We start from the raw sequence: 23,878 nt of genomic DNA, 5'->3' as shown, positions 1-23,878 counted from the left end.
CCCATGCAGTCCCAGGGAGAATGTGCAAACTCCACACAGACAGTACACGTAGTCAGGTTTGAACCCGGGTCTCTGGCGCTGTACCTCTGCGCCATCATGCCACCCACAATTTGAGATGTTGATAACCATTATGTACAAATCAGTGGAAACTGATGAAGTTCTAATGGATCAGACACCCTTCAGACTAACCACATAGTAATAGCACATTAAACAGCAATCAACTTGAATTTAGAAAAGGAAGATTCTGCTTGATCATTAACTTGACTTTATTGAAGATGTGACATCCCAGTGGAATTTGGGACGCCGCGTAAAGTGATGTGCCTTGACATCGAAAAGCTATTTGATAAAGTTGTACATGAAAGACTGGTTGTTCAGCTCAAAGCTGTGGGGATTCAGGGGACTCTGTGGGAATAGTTAAGGATCTAACAGTGGGATAGGAAACAATGAGCACTCATTAGTGTAGTTATACCAGACTGGTAATGTTGGCCAAAGAGTCCACAACGTGGAAATAGGTTCTTTGGCCCAACATGCCCACGTTGACCAACATTTTCCATCTACTGTAGTCCCACCTGCGTGCATTTGACCCATACCCCTCTAAACCTATCTTATTCATGTACCTGTCTAAATGTTTCTTAAACATTGTGATTGTACTTGCAACTATCTCCTCCGGTGTAGTGTTGAGTAAGTTATCTCAGAGCATTGTGCTGCAATCACTTCTCGATCCACTTTATATTTTAGTTTAGTTTGAGATACAGTGTGGAAACAGGCCCTTCGGCCCACTGAGTCTGTGCGAGCCAGTGATCACCACATACAACAGTTCTATCCTACACAAAAGGGACAATTTACAGAAGCCAATTAACCTACAAACCTGCACGTCTGTGGAGTGTGGGAGGAAACCGGAGCACCAGGAGAAAACCCACGTGGTCACAGGGAGAACGTGTAAACTCTGTACAGACAGCACTCGTAGTCAGGATTGAACCCGTGTCTCTGGCATTTTAAGGCAGTAGTTCTACTGCTGCGTCACTGTGCACATTCTTCCTGTGACTGTGTGGGCTTGCTCATGATGCTCTGGTTTCCTTCCACATCCCAAAGACATGTGAGTTTGTAGATTAATTGATCTCTGTAAAATTCCCCGAGTGTTAGGATTGGATACAATAGTGAGATAACATAGAATTAGTGTGAATGGGTGATCAATGATCGGTGTGGACTCGGTGGGCCAAAGGGCCTGCTTCCATGCTGTATCTCTAAATTAAATTAAGAAGAGGCAGCAAATTTAAGCATTAACTTAGAAGTAGCAGAATAAGTTGCATCAAATATATGAGAGCACAACAAAATGGTAGAGTAACACAAAACTTAATGAAAAGGATACAAAATGCTGGAGTAACTCAGCAAGTCAGGCAGCGTCTCGGGAGAATATGGATAGCTGATGTTACAGGGTCATGACCCTTCTTCAGACACAAAATGTCACCTATCCATCTTCTCCAGAGATGCTGCCTGGCCCGCTGAGTTACTGCAGCACTTTGTGTCTTTCTTTTGTAAACCAGCATCTGCAGTTCCCCATTTCTACATAAATAAAAAAAGATACCTGTTGTGCGAGAAATGATTGTTACCCCAAGAGTGACTTTGAAACAGTTAAAGAGGAAGGTTAAAGAGGCCAATGAGTCATAACAGACTCATCATCAAATAGTGTAACCGTCATAAACTTCAATCAGCAAAAGTGAAAGGTTGTTGAATTATTTTGCCAAAAGCTCAGTGTATTGGTCGGAGCAGATAATGATCAAAATTGTCAGTGTCCCAGGTTAGACTCTACATCAAGTTTCATCTACCATTAACATAATGACATTCAAACACTGGAGGGAGCGCACTTAAAGGCAGTGACAATCATTTTAACTCTTTTCTCCCTGAACAGATGACCACAGAACAGATGGTCATGTGTTGAATTTCTCTTCCACTTGGAAAGATTAACTTTGCTCCAGCCACTCGCCTCCATGGCTCGTTATCCATGCCACCATCTTCATCCGCTCCACAGCTGATGATCCGGGCAGCTGAACCATCCTGTCACCAACTAGAGATGGGTCCTAAACTACCATCTACCTCAATGGTGAGAGGGACAAAGTTTAAAGGAAATGTGCGAGGCAGGTTTTTTTACACTGAGGATAGTAAGTGCCTGGAATGTGCTGCCAGGGGTGGTGGTGCAGGCAGATACAATAGTAAGAGATGTTTGGATAGGCATATAGATATGCATGGAATGGAAGGATGTGGATTTTGTGCTGGTAGATAAGATAGTCTTGGCATCGTGTTCGGCACAGAGAATGTGGGCCAAAGGGCTTGTTCTTGTGCTGCACTGTTCTATGTTTGATAAAAATTGTGTACAGGTCTTAAAGTCATAGTCATACAGTATGGAAATAGGCCCTTCGGCCCAACTTGCCCATGCTGACTAACATGTCCCATCTATACGATTCCCACCTGCCTGTGTTTCGCCCATATCCCTCTAATCCTGCCCTATTCATGGACAAGTCCAAATGTTTCTTAAACGTTGTGATAGCCTTGTCACACAAACTACAGCAAGATGAATGTGGAATAGAGGAGGTGCAGTGAAGGTTCATCAGATTAATTCAATGGACAGCGGGTGATGGTGTGAGGAGAGATTGAACAGACTAGACTATTCTTGTGTTTAGAAGAATGAGCGATGATTTGATTGAAAAGTACAGGATTGTTCCAGGGCACGGCAGGGGAGAATGGAGCTGATGATTCCACTGGCAGGCATGTCTGGAACTAGCTGTCACAGTCTGAAAACAAGAGAATTGGCTGTTTAAGACAGGGTTGAGAGGAATTGTTTTCATTCAGAGAGTGGCGAAACTTTGAAATGCACTGGCCAAGGGCGATGTGGAAGCTGACTCTCTCAGTATTTCCAAGATAGAGATTGATAGATTGTTAGCAATAAGGGAAACAAGGGATATGCAGTTAGTGCAGGAAAGTGGTGTTGATGCAAAGCAACAACCATGACTTTATTGAGCAGAACAGAAAGCTCCAGAGGCCAAATTGCTGCATCTGCTTCTATTTCTTATGTTCTTATTTCTGTGCAAGCTATAGCTAAACATAATCAATCGTACAGAATCGCATTTCACAAACAGTATGCCAGATCTCAAGCTCGATCCCTCAGTCCCAACAGTGAGAAAGACCCAATATACATGTACCCCATATCTGAGGATGGACGTGCTGGCATTGGAGGGGATCCAGAGGAGGTTTACGAGAATTATCACAGGGATGATTGTGTTAAAGTATGAGGAATATTTGAAAGCTTTGGGCTGGTACTCACTATAGTTTAGAACGATGAGGTGGGATCCCATTGAAACCTACTGAAAAATCAAAAACCTAGTTCAATCTTTTGATCTTCTACACCTCCATAAAATTACCTCTCATTTTCTTGTGTTCCATATCATAAAGTCCTAGCGTGTCCATCCTTTCCCTATAGCTCAGTCCCGCAAGTCCTGGCAACATCCTCGTAAGCCATCTCTGCAATCTACTTTGCAGCTGAGCGAAAAGGCAGAATTTTCAGCCAGTAATATAGACATCATTTCTTGGCTTGCATTTTGGGGAGAAGATCATGAAGGAAATGGATTGGGTAAATGCACTGTTTTTTACTCAGAGCAGTGGAATCATGGACATATGACTTAGTTTTAAAGCGAGGGGGGAAAGATTTAATAGAAACCTAAGGGGCAACATGTTCACAAAGAGGGTGGTGTGTGTACAGAATGAGCTGCCAGAGGAGGTAGCCAAGCAGGTACTATCGCAACTTTTAAAATACATTTGGCCAAGTAATGGATATGATAGGTTTAGACGGATATGGGCCAAATGCAGGCAGGCGGGACTAGCGTTGATGGGGCAAGTTATTTGATGTGGGCAAGTTGGGCCGAAAGGCTTGTTTCAAAGCTGTATGAATCTATGACTATTCACATGAGATTCAATATTCTGAAAGTTGTCAGAATAGGTTTCAAGCGGTAAAACCTGGACTTGAAATCCATTGGTGTGATCCCAGGTCTCAGTACAAGAAGCGAAGAGTCAAGCAGTTACATGTCCTAGAAATTCAGTCCTGCCAGTGGAACCATCCGAATATCAGAAGCAGAGTGGAACATGATGCTGACATTTTGTATGCGCTCAGCACAATGCAGCAGATGATTTTCTGGATAATAATGCAATTTTATTTTGATGGAGAGTACCGCAGATGATGGGCAACATCAAAGGCGTGATAATCAATGCAGGTTGACTAATTGAATATTAACAGTAGTATAACAAATTTAATCCTTCAGTAATGTGCCGTAAATAATAAATAAATGTTGGTTATAATGTAGCTGTTTGTTTGGAAGTGATTTGTATGACATTCCCTATCTTATTTTTAGTTTATAAATTAATCTTAGTTCCCAGATGCTGATTTCCTTTCATTATTCTCAGCACTCATCATATAATTGTTACACCCGTTTCCACTTTTCAATTATCACTAAGCTTACATTGAATTTCTCACATTCATCTTCAAATTTTAGATTATAAACACTATCATGGCACTTTGCGTGATTTTTGCACAATTTTCGAATCCTGAAATTTCTGGGGGGGGGTGGTTTGAGAGATATCTAGGTGTTCTTGTGTATGAAACACAAAAAAAAAGTTATCAAACAGATGGATTCAGTAATTATGAAGGCAAATATGATATTGGTCTTTACTGCTGGGGGGTTGGAGATTAAGTATTGATAAATGTTGTTACAATTGTGCAGCGTGTTGGTAAACGGCCTGTTCCACTTAGGCGGTTTTTCGGCGACTGCCGGCGACTGTCATAGTCGTAGCAGGTCGCTGAAAAACCGGTGACTGTACCCCCCTATGACAATGTCTACTACAATGCCTACAACAACCTACCACCTAGTCAACGTCAAGTTACAGCAAGCTACCGACAACCGGCGACCCATCAGGACATCCACCTCCGACCACACCTACGACAACCTACATCCACCCGCGACAAGGTACGACCCTGTCGGCAACAACTGAAGGCAACTTAAGACAATTCAGTCACCAGTACCTGTCGCTGGTTGACGTAGGTTGACATAGGTATTCGTCAATGGAATTCACCGAAGTCCGCGCCGGCGACAACCTACGTCATCCTGGCGACAACCTACGACAGCATCTAAGTCAGGAGAAGTCACGCTACGCTCATTGGCGTCAAGCCAACTGTCGCCGACTGTCGCCAAAAAGTTTTTAACATTTCAATATCCAGCGGCGACCAGAAAAACGCTACGATTCTTTGGGCGACTGAGGAGACTATTCACGACCATACAGGCGACACCCCGGCAACCATGTGACGACAGCCTAATCGCCTAAAAAATCGCCTAAGGCTGCACCTGGAGTACTGTGTACAGTTTTGATCTCTTTAGACTTTACTTTAGAGATACAGTGCGGCAACAGGCCCTTCGGCCCACTGAATCCGCATTCACCACGATCAACCCGTACACCATCACTATCCTACATGTTTGGAACAATTTACAATTTTTACTGAAGCCCATTAACCTACAAACCTGTACGTCTGGTGTGTGGGACAAAACCGGAGCACCCGTGTAAAACCCACACAGTCTCAGGTAGAATGTACAAACTCCATATGGGCAGGACCCGTAGTCAGGATCAAATCTGAGTCTCTGCTGCTGTAAGGATGCAAAGCTACCGCAGCGCTACTGTGCTTCCCTTATTTAATATCTCCTTACCTAAGAAAGAATATACTGGCATTAGAAACAGTCCAGATGGGATTCACTCAACTAATTCCTGGGATGAGAGCATTTTCTCACTGCAAGCAGCTAAAAAATTTAGGTTTGTATTTCATGGAGAATCTTTTTTCATTTATTATAAGTCAAAGTCAAGTACAATAGATAGAGCAAAGGGAAAGATACAGAGTGCAGAATATGATTCTCAGCATTGTTGACCATCACTTCCACAGACAAAGATCAATGTCCACAATTGGGTGGAGGTGAATCTGAGCTTATGGAAGACCATTCAGAAGCCTGACGCCCGAAGGCTGTTCCTGAATCTGGTGGTGTGCGTTTGCAAGCTTCTGTACATTCTGCTGGATGGGAGTGGAAAGAGGAAGGATTGACTGGGGTGGGACAAGTCCATGATTAAAGGTAGACAAAAAATGCTGGAGAAACAGCATGTATGGAGAGAAGGAATTGGCGAAGTTTTGGGTCGAGACCCTTCTTCAGACTGATGCCGGTGTGTGTGGGGGGGGGGGGGGGGGGGGGGGGGGGGGGGGGGGGGGAAGTAGGCAGAGACAGTAGAACTTGTGGGAGAACTGGGAAGGGGGAGGGGAAGGAGAGAAAAAACAAGGGCTATCTAAAATTAGAGAAGTCAATGTTCATACTGCTGGGGTGTCAACTACCCAAGCGAAATATGAGGTGCTGTTCCTCCACTTTGCTCTGGGCCGCAGTCTGGCACTGGAGGAGGCCCAAGGCAGAAAGGTCAGAGTGGGAATGGGAGGGGGAGTTGAAGTGCTGAGCAACCGGGCGATCAGGTTGGTTAAGACTGAATGAGCGGAGGTGTTCAGCGAAGCAATCGCCGAGCCTGTGCTTGGTCTCGCAAATGTGGAAAAGTTGACATCTGGAACAGCGGATGCAGTAGATGAGGTTGGAGGAGGTGCAGGTGAACCTCTGCCTCATTTAGAAAGACTGATTTGGTCCTTGGATGGAGGCGAGGGGGGAGGTAAAGGGACAAGTGTTGCATTACCTGCGGTTGCAGGGGAAAGTACCCAGAGGGGGAGGTGGTTTGGGTGGGAAGGGACGAATTGACCAGGGAGTTACAGAGGGAACGGTCTCTGCGGAAAGCAGAAAAGGGAGGAGAGGCAATGTCGGAGGATTATATGATGTAGGATTATATATTTGATATATAGGATTATATATTTTTCCAGCATCTGTTTCCAGCATAGCTACTTTTCTGAGGCAGCGTGAAGTGTAGATAGAGTCAATAATCTTATTTAAACATGTAAGATTACAAGGGGACATGACAAAGTGGATGTTGAGATGTTTTAACTACAAGTACACTCACATAGCAGATGGGTGGAGCAAAGGAGAAAGCCAAGAGGTGAAAACGTGACAAAAGGGTGTCAGATAAGAAAAGAAGAGGAGTGAAGAGGAGGATGTAAAGCTGGAGTGAGTCTTACGGGTAACTTCATATTCTGCTGGGGTAGCCTGCCACCAATGATGTAATTTAGTTTAGTGTAGGGATACAGCATGGAAACAGGCCCTTCGGCCCACCAAGACTGCATTGACCAACGCTCGCTCGTACACGAGTTCTATCCCACATACCTGCACGTCTTTGGATTTTTTCTTAGGCTTTTTTCTAAGGAATTCCACCAGCCTTCTAACAAAATAGTTGTAGAATATCAGGGGAGCCTCTATGGAAATGTGGGGCTAATGTCAACAAGATAGTAGTGTGCAACCATCAGCTAAAAAAAAATGGTCTAGTTTTGGTTTATTATCGTCACGTGCACCGAGGTACAGTGAAAAGCTTTTGTTTGTGTGCTATCCAGTCAGGGAAAAGACTATACATGAATACAATCAAGCCATGCACAATGCACTGATAAACAATAGAGGATACAACATTTAGTACATATAACAGCAAAGTCCGCTGAAGTCCAATTAAAGATAGTTCAAAGGTCTCCATCGAGGTAGATTGGAGGTCAGGACCACAGTAAATTATTTGTTTCAGACACTAATAATTGTTGTAAATCAGTTGTATGTACTGTCTGGGCTACATAGTGAGCGTAATTATTATGTGCTGTTATAATTAGGAACACATTCCTACTTGGTTTCTTGGAAAGAGAATAATTTCCTCAACTCACATTGTGTCAGTGGCATTAGCCATAAATACCACTGACAATTTGTACCTTTCCATACATTATATCCAAATGTTCTTTGAAACTTTGATATACTAATTGTTGTGCCTTGTTTTGTATCCCGAGTTCCATTAGTATAGTTTAATATTGCAGTGTACATCATGACAATTTTTCTGATGATAGATGAAATTGGCGAATGGAATAATCTGTTTCCATTATTTTAATTAATTAATACGTTTCTTGTCACTAATTGTGAATTACAGGCATTTCACACGGAAAATGCTGATGTACTTCAACAAACTGCAAATCTATTTACAAGCAGAGTTGGAGAAATGCATAAAATGTCACAGATGTTTTAATTAAAATGAAGTGCAGTAAATAAATAATCTTCTTCTTAGGCACTCCTTTGGGATCAAGGGTGACTTGCTTCCCTTCCAGTTCCGTACGATCTGAGGTGGTTAATGAGGCCATTGTACGAACTGCAGATTCTTCCATGGTTTGGGCAGCTGGTGAGCAATAGAGGGGATAGTTGGGGGGTTTGTGAGGTGGCCCATTCCTTCCAACAATTATGTGCAGAAAGGAATGAATAGTGAAAGGCCTGGATCGAGTGGATATGGAGAGGATACTTCCACTAGTGGGAAATGTTAGGACCAGAGGGCACAGCCTCAGAGTAACAGGACATACCTATAGAACGGAGATGAGGAGGAATTTCCTGAGTCAGAGGGTGGTGAATCTGTGGAATTCATTGCCACAGGCAGCTGTGGAGGCCAAGTCAATGGGTATTTTTAAGGCACAGATTGACAGATTCTTGATTAATAAGGGTATGAAAGGGTATTAATAAGTGTATGGGGAGAAGACAGGAGAATGGGATGGAGAGGGAAGGGTAGAGGCCATGATTGAATGGCTGTGGACTTGATAGGCCGAATGTCAATGGGTATTTTTAAGGCACAAGATTGACAATTACACAAGACCTCTGATTAGTAAGGGTATGAAAGGGTAGTTAATAAGTGTTTATTGTCATGTGTACCGAGGTACAGTGAAAAGCTTTTGTTGCATGCTGCCCAGTCAGCAGCAAGACAATACATGATCACAATCAAGCCGTCCACAGTATACAGAAAAGAGTGGGGTGATTGTAATTATTGATGTTTTGAGTATAAAAGTCGGAAGTTCAGGTTGAAGATTTATAAGATGTTCGTAGGGACCACTTTTAGAGTATTGTGTTCAATTTTGGTCACCATGTTAGAGGAAAGATGCTTTTAATTTAATGCAGAAAATATTTACCAGGATGTTGCCAGGACTCGAGGGCCTGAGCTATGGGGAGAGGTTGAGCAGGCTAGGACTCTATTCCTTGGAGTGCAGAAGGATGTACAATTATAGAGGTGTACAAAATCCTGAGATGTACAATTCCTTCCCCTCTTGTAGACACACTTCCCCTCTTGCCCAGAGCAGGATTAACAACCAGAGGACATAAGTTTAAGGTGAGGGGGGAGGCAAAGATTTAATATGAACCTGAGGGGTAATTTATCACACAAAGGATGGTGGGTGTACAGAATGAACTGCCGGATGAAGTAGTTGAGGCAGGTACTATTGCAACGTTTAAGAAACATTTAGACAGGTACATGGATAGCACGCAACAAAAGCTTTTTGGTACACGTGACAATAAACTAAACTGACAGGTTTAGAGGGATATGGGCCAAATACAGGCAGATTAGTGTAGATGGGGCATGTCGGACGGTGTGGCAAGGTTCGGTCGAAGGGCCTGTTTCCACTCTGTATAACTATGACTGGAGCTCGATTGCAGATCCACTTCTGGTAACAGCGCAACGAGAGTCGCTTGACTTGGATGCCATTTTTTTTTAAGTTCTAGTGATGTGAAGAGAGCATTTGTCATGAATTTCCCATAGTCCTTCAGAATCCAACAGCTGGTCCAGAGATCAGCTTTGTGAAAGAACTTTTCCCTCCATTCCCCTTTAGATGGCTAATCGATCCCCATCTATGTCCACCCCCCTTTTTTATGGCTCCATGCAATATCCATCCTTTTACCTCTTCCCTTCCCACTCCTTCCTGGTAAAGAAATATTTCACTGGTGTCACCTTCAATTTGTCATTTTCCTGACAAACTGAATATTTCGAGCGTTTTTTTGCTTTCGTTTCATATTTCGAGCATCCGTTGACGTTTAATTCCCCGGTTTCCATCTCATCATACCAGCATTTTTCCCCCAATGTTTTTTCACTCTTCTCCACTGTTTTATTCAACTCCTTCTTTCCCAACTCCTCCTGACAGATCAGTTACAATTAACGGGCCTTCACCAACCTCTCTCTCAGGTGACACCACAACTTATGCCATTCTTTTCCCCTCAGGCCAGTCTGAGGTCCCGGCCGGAAACGCCACCTCTCCAGTTACTCCAGCACTTTCTGTTTTCTTGATCTCTTCCCACTGACAAATATTCCCTTTGTTTTCTCCACCCCTCCCTGCTTGGAACTGTTCATGAAGGGACCTTGACCTGAAATTTGAACTCCTTTTCTCTCTCCACGGAGGCTGACTGACCTGCTGAGCAATTTATTTCTGGCACAGATCAGAAATTCTGCTGTAGTAGGAATATTTAGAATGATCAAGAAGGAACTGCAGATGCTGGAAAATCGAAGGTAGGAAGTAGTCAACCTTCTAATATTTAGAATGAGGTTACATAACCCGTATCTCTGAACCTTAAAAAGAAAGTCAGCAACAAAAAATGGATGCACTCTTGAGACTGTCAGAGATGCTGCCTTACAGACCCGGCTTTGATACTGACTACAGGTGCTGTCTGTGCAGGGCTTGTACGTTCTCCCTGTGACCACGTGGGATTTCTCCGGGTGCTTCAGTTTCATCTCACACTCCAAAGACATGCGGGTTTGTAGGTTAATTAGCTTTGGTAAAAATTGTAAATTGTCCCCAGTGTGTGGGATAGAGCTAATGTTTGGGGATCGCTGGTCGGCACAGACTCAGTGGGCCAAAGGGCCTGTTTCCATCCTGTATCTCTAAAGTCTAAAGCAGGCTTACAAGAATGATCCTGGGGATGATTTGGCTAACATATGTGGATTACACTGGGCCTGTACTTGCTGGAATTTAGGATGAGGGGGACCTCACTGAAACCTACCAAATAAAGAAAGACCTAGAGAGAGTGGACGTGAAAAGAATATTTCCAGTAGTGGTTTATAACCAGAGGGCATAGCCTCAGAATAAAAAGACGTATCGTTCCAATGGAGATGAGGAGGAATTTCTTCAGCCAGAGCATGGTGAATCTGTAGAATTCATTGCCACAGATGACTGTGCAGGCCAAGACTTTGGGTATTTTTTTTAAAGTAGAGATTGATAGGTCCTTGATTAGTAAGGGCACATGGGGGAAAGATTACGAAGGGAAGGCAGGAGAATGCAGTTGGAGGGAAAAATAGATCAGCCACGATTGAATGGTGTAGACTGGATGGGCCGAATGGCTTAATTGTGCTCCTATGTCGTATGGTCTTATGGAATGTTGAATCAAGAATGAGTGCAAAACTAAATGATGAGTAAAGCGACGTGATTTAGGAAAACCTTCCTTAATTATAAGAAGATGCACACTTATATCGGTTTCAGTGGATCAATTTTCCACATGTCATTCTTAAAAATATTTTCTGCATTGCACAGCGAGCCCAGGACCTTGATATTTGTTGTACCATTGTTTCAGAACATTTTTTAAATCTCCCTAACGAACACAAACTGCTGGAGTAATTCAACGGGACATGCAGCATCTCTAGAGAACATGAATAGATGACGCTTTGGGTCGAGACCCTTCTTCAGACTGAGATGCTGCCTACCCTGCTGAGTTACTCAAGGACTTTAAGTCCTTTTGTGCATTAACCAGGCATCTGCAGTTCCTTGTGTCTTCAAAATCGATGGGTACTCAGTAGTTGGAATTGAAGGAAAATGTAAAAGCAATTGGGAACATTGATATAAACATTTAGGGGGAAAAAATCATAGCAAAAAGTATTTCTTAATTATTCATTTCAATAATTCAATGATATAATGATATTTCATTGTCATGTATTGTAGCTACTGTGAAATACTATGTTTTGCATACATCCTGGTAAAATCATACAGCAAACCTCACCCAGGCAGTAAACACGATTTGCCACATTTTGGCGCTGACAAAGTTGCAATAGGTTCTCGAACAGTCCTATCTACTGCCTGCCGCCGCATGTGGCAACAGCTCCCCCCATCCTCCCGGGCCCCCCCCCCCGGCATCTTCCCCTCTGGGTCCCCCATTTGTTCTCCATGGCCCCCATGCCCTCCCCCTCTGGGTCCCCCTCCATTCTCGGCAACCCCCCCCCCCCCCCCCCCCACCCCCACCGGGTATGTTTTTTTCGTCCCAATGCACCCCTTCTGGTTCTTTCCACAAAGATGTACATCGTTTCACCCAGAGAGTTGTGAATCTGTGGAATTCTCTGCCACGGAAGGCAGTGGAGGCCAATTCACTGGATGTATTCAAGGGCGAGTTAGATTTAGCTCTTAGGGCTAACTGAATCAAGGGACATGGGGAGAAAGCAGGAATGGGGTACTGATTCTGGATGATCAGCCATGATCATATTGAAAGGCTGTGCTGGCTCGAAGGGCCGAATGGCCTACTCCTGCACCTATTTTCTATGTTTCTATTTTTCTATGTAAGGTGGCTCAATGCTCATCCCCATGAAATCTCATAAATGACAAGGAATATCAGGGCTTTGTGTCCTTGGATGTTGGTTGTTTGCATATTATTTTGTATAGCATAAATATTATAATCACATACAGACAACAGCAGAACTACAATATTTGGAAAACATGTTTCACACCTCGTTATTAAACACGGCTATAAAAATTATGACTCATCACTGCACCATTGTTTTTGCATGTTTCTTTGTACTGCTTGTGTAGACACGGACAGCTAGCATTAATACAATAGGCGATGTCTAGAGAGTTAAGAGATGTGATATGTTATACAAAGGTATCTGTCACTTTGAACAATAAGTGCAGTGATACGTGATGTGTGTTTTTGGAAAACTGTGCTCGAATGTGACTTACGTACTGTGTGGATTAGCATTTACTTTGATAAGAAATTAGTTGTTGTTTTTTCTCCATCATTGTCAAGTAGCCTGCCAAAAAATATTGCCTTTCATTCGCCTCGTGATTGAAAATGCGCTGAAGTTACTGGGAGTAGGCACATAACGCGCTTTTTTTCCCCTCCTTGTTCCTATCAAAACAACACAAGAGCACGGCTTGCTCTGGGGAAATTTGTATAGAATCTGACGCCCTGTATCAGCTTTGAAAAAAAAACAACCAAATTACAGTCTGAGGTGATGCAAATGATATCCTTGGTGCATCTTCCCGATGCTCCTACGAGGCACTTGACAGCTGATGCCTGGTTTAAACAAAAAGACCAGTAACTTATGACTATTAGCTCAAAGTAATCATCTCTCATTATTTCAATTACATGGGTAAATGCATGCAATCATGTATCAAATCACAGCTCCCTTTTGAAGAGGTTCTTTTCAAGACCAGGATGCCTGCCAGAAAAAAAAAGTGCAAATATTTACACTGGTCTTTCATCAAACTGCACCTTTGTTTGGCAAAGAAACTTCCCCATGGCCACGGTTTTGAGTGTGATTTTTGCAGAGTAAAAAAAACAAAAGGAGGATTGGAAACAGTGAAAGGTTTCAGTGGCTCATTTGCAATCAGAAAATGAGACACCTTCTGTTACTTATTGCTACCTGAGCTGGCAGCCTGATTATGGCTGCCATTCCCAAATCACACTACCTGCAAATAGAGATGCACTGGCCAATTCAAGGCTCTTTAGGCAACTTTGATTGATGACTCAGTGACTAGGAGAAAATTGCTTTTTATGAATTATTCATCAAGATATCTCTACGCTGCTAAAGTAGCTGACAGGAAAGTTCTGACACAGTCTGGGCACAATTCACTTACAAATCACTTACAAGTAAGTGAATATTAAAAATAGCTCAGTTATAGCCCAGGACTATGATATCAGGATGGGCCTTTCTGCTGTACAAAAGTGACATTAAGACAACAAGATAACTTGTCCTCAGAGTTACGGTGGTATTGGCAAATCCTGTATTGTGTAATTAAAATCAATTTAGTTTATACTGACAATTTGTAACTTAGTTTAGTTTACTTTAGAGACACAGAGTGGAAGCAGGCCCTTCAGCCCACCGAGTCCATGCCGACCACCAATCACCCGCACGCTAGTTCTATCCTACACACTAGGGAAAATTTACAGAAGCCAATTAACCTACAAACCCGCACATCTTTGGGATGTGGAAGGAAACTGGAGCACCCGGAGGAAACCTCTGTGGTCACAGGGAGAACATGCCTCGAGGGCCTGTTTCCATGCTGTATCTCTATACTAAAAAAAATTAAGCACTGGTGTTTTGGAGATCAAAGAATCCATCATAAATTCTGATACTTTATAAAATAGGGAACCTTTCACCAGAACATAGGTTCTATATATAATGTTAAGTAATGTAAATCTATTATTTTATGCTCACCGAATTTCTGTGTGTGTTGGGCATCAAACTAGGGCAGCTTATGATAGAATGGCCATAAAAGCAAGCTCTTGTAGTGCTTTTAGTCAAAAGGTCAAGGGCAGCAGTAAATTAATAGCTTTTTCATTTAGCAGTCTACTAATTCTGTAGGCTGTGGGCAGTTTATGTCCCATACCCTTGCCTTCCACTACAGACGCATTGTAGCTTTGAGTTGTAGGTCTATCCGCACCAAGGCATGTATGGTTGACACTGATCTTTTGAATGACTTAGGCCTTACCCTACATGCCTGTCACTCTTTGCAAATCTGTTTATTCAAAGTCAGTGTCACTCATAGCATCATCTCTATTTATTTCAATTTGTATTTGTGCCATTCCAATCAGACTTACTGTGAGAGTAGTTGCTTTAGGCTTTGGTCTTTATTGTTTGATGTATGTCACTTTCTACGAGGTATTTGATTAAATGACAACAGCACAGCATTTGACTAACACAACAATGTTACTTAAAGAGAATCTGAAGGAAAATTGGTTATAGACAGTGTATTTTAACAAAGTCAGCAAAATGTTGTCTGTTTTTTCAGCTGTCATGAAGTTTTCTTAACGGAACAAACTAATTACATCTTCAAAAACATTTTACACTGTGTGACAAGACACTGGTTTGTTTTCCAGATATACAACTATGGAACATACACAAGTTGTTAAAGGTTTAAGAAAAAATTTCAATCACAAGGCTGCGTATTGTTCAAAATCTAGGTATTATTTTCAAAACTGAAGTGATACTGATGATCATATTAATTTGTCAACATTCTTCCAGAGGCTCACTGGAAGAGCTCAAGACTGGAGTTGTGCTCAGTTCCAACTAATTCCAAGGAATTTTGGCCAGCGTTGTAAATATTGGGACACTTTCTTTGTCTGTTGGGAAAAAATGCAGGAATTATTTCTTGCCACAAAGGTCAATGGAAACTAAAGATACTCTCCCCCAAAAAAACACTTTAAGGTTTGACAAATTAACCTTTAATATCTGGGGTTTGATGGCCGTTAGAAAGACACAAAGTGCTGGAGTAACTCTGAAGGGTCAGGCAGCATCTCTGGAGAACATAGATGGGTGATGGTTTGGGTTGGGACGCTTCTTCACTGATTGCAGGAGGAGGGCGGTGGGAAAGAAAGCTGGGAGAGAGGAGGGGCCGGGCAGAGCATGGGCCGGTAATAGGTGAACTCAGGAGAGGGAGGGTTTTTGATAGGCAGATTGTTGGACAAAGGGCAGGGATGAAAAGACTGGATAAAGGATAAAGAATTATGAATTGTTAAAGCTCGGGGATAGAGCTTTACTGGAAGAGATGGAGAAGAGGAGGGAGAAGCCGGTGCAAGGTCAGCCAGGGTTCAGAGGAGGTGAGTAGACAGGGGGGAAAGGAGGGGGGAGGGGATAGGTGAAGAGGGCTGTTGTGGGTTAGTTGCTTAAAATTGGAGAATTCGATGTTCATACCATTGGGTTGTGAGCTACCCAAGCGGAATATGATTCCATTTACTACCTCTGCTTCATCACTGGGACCATGAGCAGAGCTCAGACTTACTGAGCTGAGGCTCTGTAAGGCCCTTGATATCTCTCCCCTCACCTTTATGCCAACTCCAGGCTGCTGTTTCAGCCCCTTTATTAGAATGGATGTGAAAGGTAAGTGAAGCTAAAGGGCCTGTCCCACTTGGGTGTCATTTGCGCGTCATTTACGCGACATGCCGGTAGTGACTGTCGTGCGAAAATCGTCTAGCAGTACGACAGTCGCGCACCAAGTGCTCTTGACGGCCCTCCTTCTTTTGGGAGCCATTTGCAATGTTGTTCGTACTTAGTCTGATCTCCGTGGCAAGGATTCTCCCAGTGAAAAAATTTCAAAACTACGTGCGCTTTATACCCGGGTGGTCACATGGTGCGGCGCTCAATTACACGCAAATGGCGCGCCGACGGCGTACGGGCGACGCATGGTTGCGGACATTGACGCAGGATGACACATAATAAATTAGCATAGGCAATGTCTGTGTGTCATACTGCGTAACCATGCGTCACCACGAGCTACACTTACGCGGTCAGTACGTCAGCGTATGCCATCGGTACTCAGCATGCACAAGGGATACGTCATGCAGGTAGCGCGAGGATTTTGAGCATTCCAAAATCTGTGGCGCCGCACGTTATCGCGCATCACTACATACACCACCACGCCTTACCACGCGCCATGCGCGCGTTACGATGCGCCAACCAATTTTTCAGGATGTTGCGTAAATGACGTGCAAATGACGTCTAAGTGGGACAGGCCCTTAAGTGGTGACACAAGGAACTGCAGATAGAGTCAGAATCATCGAATGATACAATGTGGAAACACGCCCTTCGGCTCAACTTGCTCACACCGGCCGACATGTTCCACTGGCTACACTAGTCCTACCTGCCTGCGCTTGGTCCATATCCCTCCAAACTTGTCCTATCCATGTACCTGTTTAACTGTTTCTTAAACGTTGGGATAGTACCAGCCTCAACTACCTCCTCTGGCAGCTTGTTCCATACACCCATCACCCATTGTGTGAAAATGTTACCCCTCAGATTCCTATTAAATCTTTTCCCCTTCATCTTGAACCTATGTCCTCTGGTCCTCAATTCCCCTACTCCCGGCAAGAGATTCTGTGCACCTACCCGATCTAATCCTCTCATGATTTTATACACAATTTCACAATTCCATGATTACATGATTCCAGATACTGGAATCTTGAGCAAAACACCAAGTGCAGGAGTAACTCAACGGATCAGGAAGCATCCAGGGGGAACATGGACGGGTCACGATCATTTGGGCTGATTGTGGTGGGAATAAGCAAGCTGGGAGAGTAGTTGGGATGGGACAAAGCCTGGCAAGTGATAGGGGGATATAGGTGTGGGAGATTTGGTTGGGAGATGGGTGGAGTATGTGAGGATGGCTGGACATGAAAGGAAACAAAAAGGTGTCAGATAAGGAGATACGAGGAACAAAATATAAAGCCTGAGAAACTGATGTAGCTGAAAGAGGACGAGGAGTTCAGGGGGAAGAAAGAGGGGCCTTTTAAGTGGCTTGTTTTAATATTAATATTTGCAATTGTGATACCAGTTAAATAATTTGAGTTAAATTATTTTCTATTAATTTATTAGTTAATTTATTGTTTGGTAATATTTTGATTATTTTTTATTATTTTTCATTGGATAATCATTTCTTAAATTCTTTGATGATGATTTTGACTTTAGAGACACAGCACAGAAAAAGGCCCTTCAGCTCACCGAGTCTGTGCCGACTAGCTATCATCTCATCCCGTACACTAATAATATCCTACACACGAGGGACAATTTACAATTTTACCGAAGCCAATTAACCTACAAACCTGTAGGTCTTTGGAGTGTGAGAGGAAACCGAAGCACCTGGATAAAACCCATGTGGTCACAGGTAAAACATGCATACAGCACCCGTAGTCAGGATCGAACCCGGGCCTCAGGTGCTGTAAGGCAGCAACTCTACTGCTGGTGTATGTGTGGGGTGATCACTGGTCGGCGCAAAATGACATACTGTGAATACTTCAATAAAATACCAATACATTTTGCAATGTGCTCCAGGTAGCTTTGTAGGGCTTTGTTTAGGCTGCGTTTGGAGTATTGCATGCAGTTCTGGTTGCCCCATTACAGGGTGAATGGGGAAGCATTGGAGAGGGTGTCATGGAGATTTACCAGAATTATGCCTGGATTAGGGGGTATTAGTTACAAGGAGCAGTTGGACAGTCTCCGATTCTTTTCTCTGGTATGCCGGAGATTACGGGAATACCCACTAGAAGTATATAAAACGATGAGAAGCATAGATAAGGTGGACAGTCATAACCTTTTTCCCAAGATGGAAAAATCAAATACTAGAGGGCATAGCTTTAAGGTGAGGGGGAGCAATGTTTAAAGGAGATGTGCAAGGCAAGTTTTCTTTGCACAGAGGCTGGTGAGTGCCTGGAACATGATGCAAGGGATGGTGTTCGAGGCAGATAAGATAGTGGCATTTAAGAGGCGTATGGATATGCAGGGAATGGAGGGATACGGATTATGCACAGGTCGATCTGAGATGGACTTGGCATCATGTTCGGCACAGACATTGTGTACCAAAGGACCTGTTCTTGTGCTGTGCTGTTCCACACTCTGTGTTCTATATTCTTCATTGTGGTCCTGGAGAGGAGAGGGGCTAGACGATCTAGAGGCAGTGACGTATAAGCGGTGAGCAGGAATCAGAGATATGCCCATTGTTTCCATGCTGAGTGAGTGCTAGACTGGTTATTTGGTGGATACACCATTGGGCATGATGCCAGCATAACCCACTAAACTCTGGCCTCTACTTCAGGATCCTAACATTAAACGATGAATAAATTATTAACTAAACAAATTACTCATTTTTTTACAATGCGCACTGAAATAACGCCATGCACTGATGGTAGAAAATGATCAAAAATATAATTTAAATACTGTTGATTTTGAAAATAATTTTGCAACTATGTTGTTTGATCAATCAATATTTATATACCTTTCAGAAATTTAATGTAGGCCTTGTCTAGATTTTGGAGAAATCATGGTTTCTATTGGAAATAAATGTATTAACATTAATATATTGAACTATTTTTTAAATGAAGTAATTCTTGGGGATTTTTGACTGTCAATAAATGGAGCAGGCTTTTGCAGCTTGTCTTTTACTAAATATAGTAAATATAGAGTAAATCAGGGAGATTTCTGTCCAGGTTAATATTATTTGAAGACTTACATTTAGTCTTTGAAATCACGGTATTAAAAAAAACTGTTCTCATACTTATTGGTAAAAAGGTAATATACAAGACTTCTTCTGAAACTTTCCATTAGAGTTACCTAAGTGTTTGCCATTTGCAGCCTTGCGTTGGAAACAACAAATTGATTTAAGTTTTTCTTATTGAAAAAGAGATGTGTTGGCATTGTATGTGTACAAAATATTTGTAACTAGTACACTGAAAAGAGGTGCTGCATAACATTTCTACGTCATGAATAGATCAAGTCGCAGAAAACATCTGCTAAATTAAACTTTTTCTTACCACCTTTTTCAATTAAGGGAGCTAATGACTAAAATAGCTTTTTTTTTTAAAATTCTCTTTTCTAGCAGACATTTTGAATTTGTACAAGCTTGAACACCCAGGTGCAGCTTTCAGACCAGTCGAGCCCAGGAGATGAGCAAGAAGGAGAGAGAGAGAAAAAAAAGCTACTTCACTCTCTCTTTCCTTTGCATTAGCTCTCCTCAGCTCCGGCTCCATCGACCTGTCAGAAACATCACCCTGATTGACTGCCCTGGCAGATGTGCTCCTGTAACAGGTAACCTGATCATCTAAACCCATCTGTTTCTCAGTTCCCTTCAATTCACACTTTTGAAAAAAAAATATTAGAAATTGGGAGGGGTTGATTTCTTTGTTGTGTAAAAATGGAGGGGCTTCACCGTTGTACAATAGATTAACCTCAGGGTAGAAGGATACTGAGCATGAGTGGCGTCTTTTAGAACCACGCTATATCTAAAATTACTGCAGTCGTTTTTTTTTTAATAACTAAAGCTCCTTGCATATTGGGAACAGTTTGCAAAAGATCTAAACACACTACTGAGGACTCCACGTATTTATATACTTAATTAATAATCCAGGGCCATTCCTAATGAAAAAATAAGATAAATTGAGTTCAGTAATTAGATTAAAGATCTGAATGGTTAAAATTGGCCTCAGTGCTAGTTTGACAGATGGAGTGATCAGGCCTGTGGAGTGGGAATGGCTGCCGTGTTCAGTGGGAGAGGATTTGGGTTTGTCCCTTTTGGTCCCCACAGTCTGGCAAAAAAATGTTGTGACATAAGCAAGTAGAATTACTGATTTCACTCTCTCCTCGATTGGTCCAGACTAGAGCAGGCAGAGAGGTAACCTTAGTACCATGCTGAAATGTTAACAAATTTACCAGTGTCAGTTTTTCCGATAATTACTTTCCACCAAAACATTTTACTATGCTTGTATACAGTGCTTCATTCCGCCGATCAGCACTCCCACTATGTAGGCTTTCTCTGTCTGTCAACAATTGCTAGTCAGGCAGGAATATAATCTCGAAGATATCAGTGCCTCACACTAGAGAAGAAAACCGTGTTCATGCTTCCAAAGTACACGGCTGGAGAACTGCTTCACTGATCTCAGTAAAACAATATGTTGTGGAAGGACATAAAAAGGGAGGAATCTGGTGAAATAAATGTCAGCAAACTCCCCACCCCCCACACCCCCAAAAGGCAAGTGGCAAGCCATATCCTTTTCCTCCAGCGAAGAACACTTATGAAAAAGAATATAAGAATACAGTGCAATTTGTCGTGTGTGAAAGAATATCATGTTCAGTGATGATTATCAAGATTAGATTTGAAAAATTTGCGTCACACAGGATAATCAGACACGTTTACACCCATAGTAATTCTTAAAAATCAAGTAGATTATTTATTGTAGACCTGGGAAAATGGGAAAATAATGTAAAATATCACTTTAGTGTTACATTAATAAGCTTAATAATTCAAACATCCATCTCTATAGGTTTATAGTTTACTTCATAATATAAAGCACACATAATACAAACCATTTTTTCTATATTTTTAAACAAGGCATATTACTGCAGAAGTAATTTATAACAAATTTGCAACTTAAATATAATTGTCCGCCTAGTTTTATTAGAAGTTTATTTTTCAATGAATGACCTTCTTCCGATGCATGTGCTCCTGTTCCTGTATACAGGACTGGATCACTGTTCGTCAAGCGCGCTAATGTGATTCTTGTAGCTGAGGGAAGAGCTGGTGTGTAATTTGCACTTAGGCAGATGACAGATGTTGAGAAAAATTTGAGAGAGATTGCTGGTGAAAAAAAAGCACCTTGCACCTTGACTGATTACAGTTCATCTGATAGCATTCAAGGAAAGTCATGTCCAGTGGCAGGGTAATATAGACATCAAAGCACTTGGTAACTAACATCGGTCTAAAAAAGGGGATGTGAAAAGTGAATGGAAAGCAGCAATGGCCAGATAGATGACAGTGGATCTACACGAATTAACAAAATAATGGCCCTTTTCATAGGCCTGTTTGATGTGTAACTACATTAACAACTGCTCCCCCTGGTGGCTTCAGTTTCAATAACAGTCCAAAAATTAAAATATTATCAACATTTTAATAAAATTTTACTTGCGCATTTCCTGTCATGATGATTAAAAATGATTTCTTCATTTTATGTAATTAATTCACCTCAGATGAAAAGTTTATTATAGAAAGCATACAATTTCACCACTTGACATTTGAATCCTACGCAGGCATATTGACCTTATCATCATTTAAATAGATAAATAATTATTTTTTTTCTTAAGTGCTGAAGAACCGTGTGTATAAGAAAACTACACTGTAATATTCTGCATCCAACTTTTTTTTAATTTAATATATTTTTTATCCATTTCATGTTTAAACAAATCATGTGCATTCTCAGTGCTGCTTTCATGTCTTGGGTTAGCTTGCATTCAGGTAACATATCCTACATTTGGTACTTTTACTCTACTGTAGGGCCGCACAATGGTAGAGTTGCTGCCTTACAGAGCCAGACACCCGGGATCGATTCTGACTACGGGTGCTGTCTTTACGGAGTTTGTACGTTCGCCCGGTGACCGTGTGGGTTTTCTCCGGGTGTTCCGGTTTCCTCCAACACTCCAAAGACGTGCAGGTTTATAGGTTAATTGGCTTCTGTAAATTATCCCCAGAGTTTAGGATAGAATTGGTGTATGAGGATCGCTGGTCAGCGCGGACCTGGTGGGCCGAAGGGCCAGTTTCCACGCTGAATCTCTAAAACTAAAAATAAAAAAGACCAAAAAAATAATTAAATAAAGACAACTAATAAAATGTTAATTTGAATTATCAGCTGAGGACCATTATTAGTGTTAAGTGCCTTATCCTCTGCTAATGGTGTTAGTATTAGCCTTCTTGTCTCTACTTTGTTTGAAACTGTTGATCTTCAAGTCCCATTGTCTCTTTATCTTTTGTGCTTTCTCCTTCTACTTTCTTAATGTCACTATTTTAGTTGTCTTTGTTCAAGTCAAACTGTGCTCTCTCGGGTTTATATCACCTGCAATCCATGGTTCCTGTATCTTCCACACTCCACAAACTTCGCATTCACATATTTCCTAACAACAAGGTAAGATTGTCACATGGCATTCATTGCATCCTATTATGGGGATACTATCATTTGTGTATTACCTTCAAGTTTATGGCTTCAGCCATTTGTAATCCTCTCCTTGTCTTCATCCCAACCGTAAAGAACCAGGCATGAAAATTAGAAAATTGCTGTTGCTGGAAACCTGAAATGGGAAATTCTGGAAACACTCACCAAGTGTAGGTGCAACATTAGAGTTGCTGCCTTACAGCGCTAGGGACCCAGGTTCGATCCTGACTACGGGTGCTGTCTGTACAGAGTTGGTATGTTCTCCCCATGACCTGCGTGGCTTTTCTCTGGGTGCTCCGGTTTCCTCTCACACTCCAAAGACGTACAGGTTTGTTGGCTAATTGGCTTGGTAAAATTGTAAATTATCCCTCGCATGTGTAGGATAGTGTGAGTATGCGGGGATCGCTGGTTGGTGCGGACTTGCTGGGCCGAAGGGCTTGTTTCCACACCGTATCTCTAAACTAAACTAACTCATTCAGGCAGCATATGTGGGAAGAGAACAATCTGGATATCCTTCATCACATTATCCATGTCCTCCAGATATGCTACCTGTCCTGCTGAGTTACTCCAACTCTCTGTGTCTTTTTGTTGTATGCCAGCATCTGCAGTTCCCTGTGTCGCTTTCTAATTCTCTCTACCTCATGTTCTTTAACCTCCTTTAAAAACCTCCTTTAAAACCGTCACTTTGGTGAATTTTTTGTTAACATCTCGATTATCTCCCCTTTGCTGCAGTTGCTCTTATCCTTAAATGAATTGGTATAGATTAGTGAAACAGGTATTCTTTATTGAAAGGCACACTTTATAAATTTGTGCAGTATAACACACCACGGGAAGAAAATATGGTTGGCAAATCAGCAGAATCTATCAAAAGCTGTCAAAAAATACCATCAAACTTAAATAAACAAGAAAAATTGCACTTCTGTAAATTTTATTGCTTTACACTTTGCATTTCAGCATCCCCAAAAGCTAAACTTAGTAAGATAGGTAGACACAAAATACTGGAGTAACTCAGCGGGACGGGCAGCATCTCTGGAGAGAAGGAATGGGTAAGATATGGGTAAGAAGGATTTTAGTAAGATATCTCATGATGTTTGTTGTGTTCATTATCATTTATCTGTGCACTGTGGATGGCATGATTATATTCATGTATAGTCTTTTCTCTGACTGGATAGCACACAAACAAAAGCTTTGCACTGTACCTCGGTGCACGT

Source organism: Leucoraja erinacea, chromosome 9 (assembly GCF_028641065.1).
Source record: "Leucoraja erinacea ecotype New England chromosome 9, Leri_hhj_1, whole genome shotgun sequence".
Lineage (NCBI taxonomy): Eukaryota > Metazoa > Chordata > Chondrichthyes > Rajiformes > Rajidae > Leucoraja > Leucoraja erinaceus.
Note: the sequence above shows the minus strand (reverse complement) of the source record.